The sequence below is a fragment of the Nicotiana sylvestris genome, chromosome 3 (assembly GCF_000393655.2).
Source record: "Nicotiana sylvestris chromosome 3, ASM39365v2, whole genome shotgun sequence".
Lineage (NCBI taxonomy): Eukaryota > Viridiplantae > Streptophyta > Magnoliopsida > Solanales > Solanaceae > Nicotiana > Nicotiana sylvestris.
The window spans coordinates 37171814-37181116 of record NC_091059.1 but is presented as its reverse complement, the minus strand read 5'-3'; positions in this window follow the sequence as shown (position 1 = coordinate 37181116).

Genomic DNA, 9303 nt, shown 5'->3' with positions numbered 1-9303 from the left:
CCACAACGATGGGTCCCGCCCTAACTCAATTATGTGAATTAGTCATTTAATAAATAGGCAGTCTAAGCACACATGTAAGAAAATTTGACAGATAAGCAGTCTAAACACATATATGAAATAAAGGAAATTTGACAGATAAGCAATCTAAACACACATATGTAAATAAGATGAGGGAAGTCCTAAGTTTGTTGGCCTATAGTGTCACACCTCCTTTTTCACCGCGCCCTGCAAAGGGGCGCAGAGGGAGTTTTTCCAATTAAAGGACAATCGAAATGGGATTTGTTGTTTAATTCAGAGTCGCCACTTGGGAGATTTATGGTGTCCCAAGTCACCGGTTTAATCCCGAATCGAGGAAAAGAATGACTCTGTTTAACAGACAGTGTACCAGAAATCCGGATAAGGAATTCTGTTAACCCGAGAGAAGGTATTAGGCATTCACGAGTTTCGTGGTTCTAGAACGGTCGCTCAACTGTTATATTTGGCTTATTTATCTGATTTTAATACATTTTGAACCTGTGTACCAATTTTAACCTTGAACCGCTTTTATCATTTATTATTTAAAGAATTGCAACATCGTGAGAATGCATCTCGAATTGCGCCACATAAATGTACCCGCAATTTTCGATACGTTCCAACTTCGTTGAGATTTGGATTTGGGTCACATAAATGTGCACCCGAGTTTAGGAAGATAACATTATTAAATACGCGCCTAAAGATGCTAACGCGTTATTATTTTGAGAATGCCACAAAATTTGCTAAGACGGCATATCCCGAAACCTAAGTGTTTATCATAAGCACCTATTGAGGGCCCCGCAGTTTGCAACTTATTAGGCGAGGCACGCCTCGTTTATTTTAAGGATATCCTAAAGCGACTATGGTTCTCTATTTACTTTTGTCTCTAAAGATAGAGAAAAAGGCCTAATTAATTACAAGTATGCAATGTCCCAGCTTTTGTTGTTTGAACCAACAACTTAATGATGACGCACCTCAACGACAATGCATACCTTCATTTTAATTGACAGACATGAACTCCAAAATTCCTAAACCAATTTATCATACCCATTATCTATTACGAACTATGGGTTTTAATGAACCGATTTAATGTAAATGAGCCTTTCTTTTCCTGACTTTTAACTGATTTCAACACTAATCTACCAACAACAATTCAGGTTTTGCTTACTATCGAATTCAGAAACTGTTATTCAAACGAAGACATCCTAATACACTAGCATGATTAATGATAAAATTACTAGCGAGTAGGATGAATATTACTAGATCAGCTCATGAATTGAAATCCTATTACAAGTTCATTACCCTTTTAACCTGACATTAATCTAGATCCACCTATTACTGATGATAATCGAGTTCCTCCAAACTGATTCAACAATCCCATTTCACAATCCTATTGAAATGACTACGCTTCATGCCATTCCAAGGGTTCAATTTAACAGTTCAATGTTATACAATGTTTAACAGATAACCCACCTTAAGAAACAGTTCTGATTATACACATAACTACCATCTATATAACAGGAAAACATCTAAACTACTATCAATTAAAATGCAGGCAGTCCTCAGTTGAACAATAAATGTGTTCGAACATTTCATTTCAAACTTCAATGAGCTTACATCAATGTGGTTCAGGGTAGTGTACCTGGTATTGGAATACAAGAAGAAGAAGATCAGCAGAGTAGTATGTAACACAACAACAGCAACAATAACCAGCAACAACCAGTAAACAGAATACCCAGTAAGAGATTAGAAAGAAAACAACCATCAGAATTCAAGCAGCACCCAATGAAACAGTAGCAAATAACCAATAGCAAACTCAGGAAAAACCAATTGAAACCCCAGAAATACCAACCAGCAACAGCAATAAAACAGTAACAGTACTAGTTCTGATATTCAGCAGTAAAAGAAAAGACCTCACTTTTTAGTTTCTTAGCTCTCAAACACTGAACCTTTTAGGATTAAAAACCAGCCTGTTTTTTTCTCAAATTACTGAACTCTTAAATGTTAAAAATCCAGCCTAGACTCTCTGAAAGAAAACTGATTTTTCCTCTCCCAAAAAAAAAACAGCCCCCTAAATCTATCTTAAATGACTCTATTTATAACCCAAAAACAGGCCTGCTATCTCTGCCTTGAAACCATCAGATTCTAGCTGCCCATCCCCCTTTGAATCCCATTACTTAATGTCTTCTTGTTTGAAGTTATTTTGTTCCCCAAACTTGCATGCCTTGTTCCCTATTGTTTCAATCAAAACTATGGGTTATTATAGTATTCCTATTAACTCTCATACTATCATGTTATGTTCCTCATTGATATTAAACTAATGGTATCTATTATCCACTGAACAGACCCTTAAGTTAGTCTACTTGCAAACCTGTTAAATCCTAAAATTACCCCCTTGACCCATGTGTATTACTGCCCTACCCTAAGTTTCATTGATTTGTTATTAAAACTCTATAAGTTGTAACCCTAACAACTAATTTCTAATTGATCACTAAATCACTACAGCTATAAACCAATTCCCACTACCAAATTCACACAGTGATTCAAAGCAAAAGACCAGATCATTTCAAACATGGCATCAATCAAAGGGAATGAGCTGATCATATTGGGAACCAATCCTGATCAACTCAAACCCAGTGATTGAGCAAGGATTCAATAATACAAGCCAAAATTGAAGCAGTATGAATCAAGGCAGGAGGTTCATGCGAACAACTATAAAGAACAGGAGGTCAAACCAAATATAGGGAATGAGCACACACAACTCTAATTCAAGTTTACACAAGATGCAGGATGGTAAACATACTGGTATGAACCAACGGTTGAACTATTATCATGTTAACATAACATTCAAGCCTAAAAGACTAATCGACGATGCTTATTCAATTGATTACACAGGCTATAACATTTAGCATTTAACAACAAACAATCGGAATAAACAGACCAACAAGTGATTCGAGTGGTATTGACAAAACAAGGAACTTATAAACTAACAAATTACATGGCTAAATACATATATTCGACCATGCACAGAAGCAGACTCGACCAAATAAAAAGGTCTGATTGGAGAAGAAGAAGAAGCAATGGACAAAAACTGGATTATAACTAAACTAAACATAATTAACCATAACAAAAATAGAACAAGAAAGAAAGGAGAAAAGAAAATACCTTAACAAAACAGAAACTAGACGAACCCCAGGTCGAACTCTTGACTCGAACTTTTTTAGGTCGAATGGACCTTAATCGAGTGTTCTCATCGGAGAACACTTCGACTAAGGTCGATTAGACGCCCAAATTCCTTTAATTTCGGACAAAACCCAGGTTTGGTCTTTATAAGGGTCTTGGTTCTATTTGGGGTTCGAATGGTTCTAGTAAGATTCGAACCAGGCCAAAGGTATCTTGGGCACGAGGGAGGTCAGGGGGTGCCGTGGTGGGAGATTGGGACTGGTTGGGGTAGGTTTAGCTTTTGCTCAAATCTTCGATTGAAGATTCGAGAAGCTAGAGGTTGATACGAGGCAAACGGTTAACGGATTCATAACGAGGGTGGTCAGATGGCTTAGGGGTGTTAATTTGGGACTGGTTGGATAGGTTTAGGGTTTTTCTCGAATCATCGATTGAAGATTCGAGATAGACTGGGATGATTCGAGGTTAAAAGGGTAGGGATGATTCAGTGGTGTGAATTCCGTGGTCGCCGGCGTCGTTGCCGCCGACTTTCAGGCGAAGGGGCATGAGGGCGCTAGGGTTTCAGGGGTTATTTGGTTTCTGGTTCTTGGGGACGAAGGGGGAGGGGTTTGGCTTGGGGAGGGGACGGGTAAGGTTTGGACTTATATACCAGAAGGGGCGGAATGAATCCAGGCCGCTCGATATGATAAGATCAATGGCTTGGATCCATTCATTAATGGGAACGACGTCGCTTCACTTACCTCGAGATCGGATCGGTCTTGGATGGGAATGGGTCGAGTATTGGAGGAGTTGATCTGGACCGTTTGATCCAATCAAACGAATGGTTGAGATTGACAGACTTAAAACGACGTCGTTTGGATTAGTCGCAGGTGGACTGGATTTGTGGCGGGTATGGGCTGGTTTTTTGGCCAGGTTTGGCCGTGTTTTTGGATTTGGGCTTGGCCAAATTGGCCCAACTGAATTTTCCTCTTCTTATTCTCTTTTCCCTTTCAATTTTCCTTTTCAACAATAAAACTAAAAATCCTAATTAAATTATAAAATCGACAATTAACTAAAAATATTAACTCTTAATAATAACTATCACACGAAATTAAACATCAATAAAAATAAAATCACACAATTCGGACATTACATGCAAAAAAAATGCAAAGTACATATTTTTGTGATTTTTCCATTTTGTAAAACAAACTTGATTGTTTAATTAATTCCTAAATTGTAAAATTAAATCCTAAATGCACATGCAACACATATTTTTGTATTTTTCTTAATTAAAATAGAAATAAACATGCACAGACAAAATACAAATAAATCACAAACAACACAAAACCATTTTATTTTGAATTTTTGGGAGTAGCTCTCATATGGTAAAAATCACGCGCTCACAGCTGCCCCTCTTTGTCCGGAAACACGAAGAGTTTCCGTGCAAAGATAAAGTGAGCGGATACGAGCGATTTTTGCCCGTTCGGCTACTCCGTGTGAAGCATTTTTTGAAAGATTTGACCGAACCTCTGCTTCAAAGGTTTCCTACATATCCCTGGCTAAAGGGGAATCAGGTCAATGTAGTTCGAGAAGTTTCGGTAGCTGGGACTACCAAGAAGCTGTAATTTTGTTGTTACTGCTGCTGCATGCTGTTACTACTGCTTTCCAACCTCCTTATTACAGCGTGCTAAAAGAAGACAAGAAGCTACACTAAACTAGGGATTACAACATCTTATCTATCTTCAAACTTGCTCTTGTAGCCTTCCTTCTGATTTCTGCAGCGGAATTTATGCTGGGGATATTTTGTTGTAACCCTCCGCTTTTACTGACTCTTGACTTGAAATTGAGTGTAGTCCTCTGTGCTACATGCGGGCTCTTGACTTTAAACTTGAAATTTATTCCTCTGTTCTACAGGCGGGCTCCTGACTTTGTTTTGAAATGTACTCCTCTGTTCTACAGGCGGGCTCCTGACTCCAACTTGACTTTAAAAGATAATACGACCTCCATTCTCAAGGCGGGCTCCTGACTTCAACAGCAATTTAAAGATAATGCAGCCTCCATTCTCCAGGTGGGCTCCTGACTTCAACAGCAACTATTTCTCTAGAATATAACACTTTCATTCTCCGGGCGGGCTCCTGACCTCAACAATTTCTTAAAAACATAACACCTCTATTCTCCAAGCGGGCTCCTGACTTCAACAACTTCTTAAAAATATAACACCTCTATTCTCCAGGCGGGCTCCTGACTTCGACTACAACTCAAAATATAACACCTCCATTTTTCAGGCGGGCTCCTGACTTCGACTATTTCTTAAAACATAACACCTCCATTCTCCAGGCGGGCTCCTGACTTTAACAACTTCTTAAAAATATAACACCTCCATTTTTCAGGCGGGCTCCTGACTTCGACTATTTCTTAAAAACATAACACCTCCATTCTGACTTCAACAACTTCTTAAAATAACACCTCTATTCTCCAGGCGGGCTCCTGACTTTGACTACAACTTAAAAATATAACACCTCTATTCTTCAGGCGGGCTCCTGACTTCAACAACTTCTTAAAAATATAACACCTCCATTTTTCAGGCGGGCTCCTGACTTCGACTACAACTTAAAATATAACACCTCCATTTTTCAGGTGGGCTCCTGACTTCGACTACAACTCAAAAAATATAACACCTTCATTCTCCAGGCGGGTTCCTTACCTCAACAATTTCTTAAAAATATAACACCTCCATTCTCCAGGCGGGCTCCTGACTTCAACAACTTCTTAAAAATATAACACCTACATTCTCCAGGCGGGCTCCTGACTTCGTCCACAACTCAAAATATAACACCTCCATTTTTCAGGCGGGCTCCTGACTTCGACTATTTCTTAAAATATAACACCTCCATTCTCCAGGCGGGCTCCTGACTTCAACAACTTCTTAAAAATATAACACCTCCATTTTTCAGGCGGGCTCCTGACTTCGACTATTTCTTAAAAACATAACACCTTCATTCTCCAGGCGGGCTCCTGACTTCAACAACTTCTTAAAATATAACACTTCTATTCTCCAGGCGGGCTCCTGACTTCGACTACAACTTAAAAATATAACACCTCTATTCTCCTGGCGGGCTCCTGACTTCAACAACTTCTTAAAAATATAACACCTCCATTTTTCAGGCGGGTTCCTGACTTCGACTACAACTTAAAATATAACACCTCTATTTTTCAGGCGGGCTCCTGACTTCGACTACAACTTAAAATATAACACCTCCATTTTTCAGGCGGGCTCCTGTCTTCGACTACAACTCAAAAAATATAACACCTCCATTCTCTAGGCGGGTTCCTGACCTTAACAATTTCTTAAAAATATAACACCTCCATTCTCCAGGCGGGCTCCTGACTTCAACATCAACTTAAAGATATAACACCTCCATCCTCCAGGCGGGCTCCTGACTTCAGCTACAACTCAAAAATGTAATACCTCCATTCTCCAGGCGGGCTCCTGACTTCACTACTTCCCAAAACATAATACCTCCATTCTCCAGGCGGGCTCCTGACTTCAATTACTTCTTAATAATATAGCACCTCCATTCTCCAGGCGGGCTCCTGCCTTCAATGACTTCTAAGAAATGCGTTTTATTGTTGTTGCTCCTTCCTGCCTCCTGAACCATTTTCCTTCTAACTTAAAATTATCTTCTTTCAGAACTGCTTCCCTCAAAACTGGTGTTTCATTCCTCTGAAAACTGATGGGGATAACACTGGTGTTTTATTCAAAAATATGTTATTTTCCTCCCTCAAAGACTATTTCCCTTAAAGCTGGTGCTTTCCTTCCACTGGAACTACTTCCCTTAAGACTTGTGTTATCTTCCTTCCGAAATTGCTTCCTTTAAAACTTGTTTGGCCTTCTTCCGAAAACTGCTGGGGATACCATTTTTACCCAAACATGTGTTATCTTGCTTCTTCCCCAAGTGGGTACCGGGCTTCCAGAAAATTTCCTGCCCCAGTTTGACAATCTTTCTTGTATCATGATGTCTTTTCATCATCTATAACATTTCATGTCCCTGCTTCAAATCAAAGAAAAGTTTTGTTAGTTTAAAACGTGGTGAATGGTCGTGCCACTCCTGCTGGGGATGGTTTTCTCTTTCTCCTTTCCCAGCTTTGTGTTCCATTATATTACCAAAGCTTGTTGGGGATGAGATTATTTGTTGGGGATGATATTTCTGCTGGCGATCATATTCCTGCTGGGGATGGTTTTCCCCCTCTTCTTTCCCTGCTCCGTGTTGTCCGACCCTCTTGGGACTTGGTCGATAATCTACCAGGGATGCTCTTGTTTCTTGACGATTCTTTATTCACCAATTCTGCTTCCCACTTTTCTCCATACTCTCCCCGAAATCCTAGACCAATCCATCATTTGGTCTTGCAACGAACGTCTTTCTCGTTCCATTGCATTATCTTTGGCCCGTCATATCCACATTGTGTTTTTGCACCATCTTGGCAACTGGTAATAAGCTCTGAAAATCCTTTTCAAAAACGAACTGCTGGAGATAAAGTCTTTAAAAATAAAAAATGATGAATTCAAGAAAATAAGAGAAGAATAATTTTCTGAATGGTACAGCCGATCCTAATGAGCACGTCATGCATTTTGGATTAACCAACCCAGTCTATTTATATCAATCAATCTTTCTGATGGCCTTACTTTGTTGGGGATATGTAAGCGCCCAATTCTTTTGTCGACTCAACATCTTTGCACTGCTTCATGCCTCGACGGATCCTTTCCGTCAATCTTATCTTGTTTGCCTCTTTTGTCCCCTTGTCGCCTCATAGTGTCCTTCGAGGGGTTTTCACTAATAAGACTTTCTCATTTCCCTCAACTCCTGTCGCCTTATGGTGCTTGTGAAGGTTTTTACCGATAAGACTCTCTCGTTTTATTTCTCTCAACTTCCGTCGCCTTATGGTGCCTGTGGAGGTTTTCATCGATAAGACTCTCTCATTTTATTTTTTCAACTGGGGATTGGAGTGTTACCGATATGACTCTCTCTGCTGGGATTCTTTCGGCTATCAATTCATTTCCAGCTTATGATCCTCTTCTCTGCTGGGGATCAGAGTGTTATTCCCGACTTTCATTTACATGACTTGGCAATTCTCAGATACTGATCGGGAGGTCTTTTTTGGACATCAATATGGATTTTTGTGTATGGCTAAAAGAAAAAAGGTATCAAAAGGTTCAAAATAATTTTGATGGATAAAACATTACAACTTTTGGAATCAAACTTCCTTCCCAAAATTACAAACACACTTTCTGCCCCAGTTTCTTGCTTGGGATTTTTTTATTTTTGTTACACTATGACCGAGCCGTGAGGTGCCTACGTATCCTTTTTGAGGAATCAGGTCAAACGTAGTTCCCAATTCCTTTGTTTTTCTTGTGACTTTTCTTTTGTCTTTATTATCATTATTTTTCTCTTCTCTTTTTCTTTCATTTTCATTACTGATTCCAAAAGAGGGGTATGAAAGAATAAATAAGGCTCAAAAGGGGAAGCAAAGGTTGAAGTGTTTGGATGGAAGAACAAATTGCCTCCGTCATTTCATTCTCCGATACCATGCCAAATGCAAACAAACAACAATTACAATTAAAAGAAATCATACATAATATCTCTTAACTGCGTCAGAATTGATAGCCATGTCGACGCATTTCCCTTCGATATCTGTTAAACATAAAGCTCCATTGGACAACACTCTGGTTATAATGAATGGCCCTTGCCAATTCGGGGCGAACTTGCCCTTCGCCTCAGCCTGATGTGGGAGGATGCATTTCAGCACTTGCTGGCCCACTTCAAACTTCCGGGGACGCACCTTTTTGTTGTATACTCTTGCCATTCTCCTTTGATATAACTGGCCATGACACACAGCTGCTAATCTTTTTTCATCAATCAAGTTCAACTGCTCCAGACGAGTTTTGACCCACTCATCATCATCAATCTCAGCTTCAGCGACAATCCGAAGGGACGGGATTTCAACTTCCGCCGGTATTACTGCTTCAGTTCTATATACCAATAAATAAGGAGTTGCCCCTACTGAAGTACGGATAGTAGTGCGATAACCCAACAATGCAAATGGTAATTTTTCATGTCATTGCCTCGAACCTCT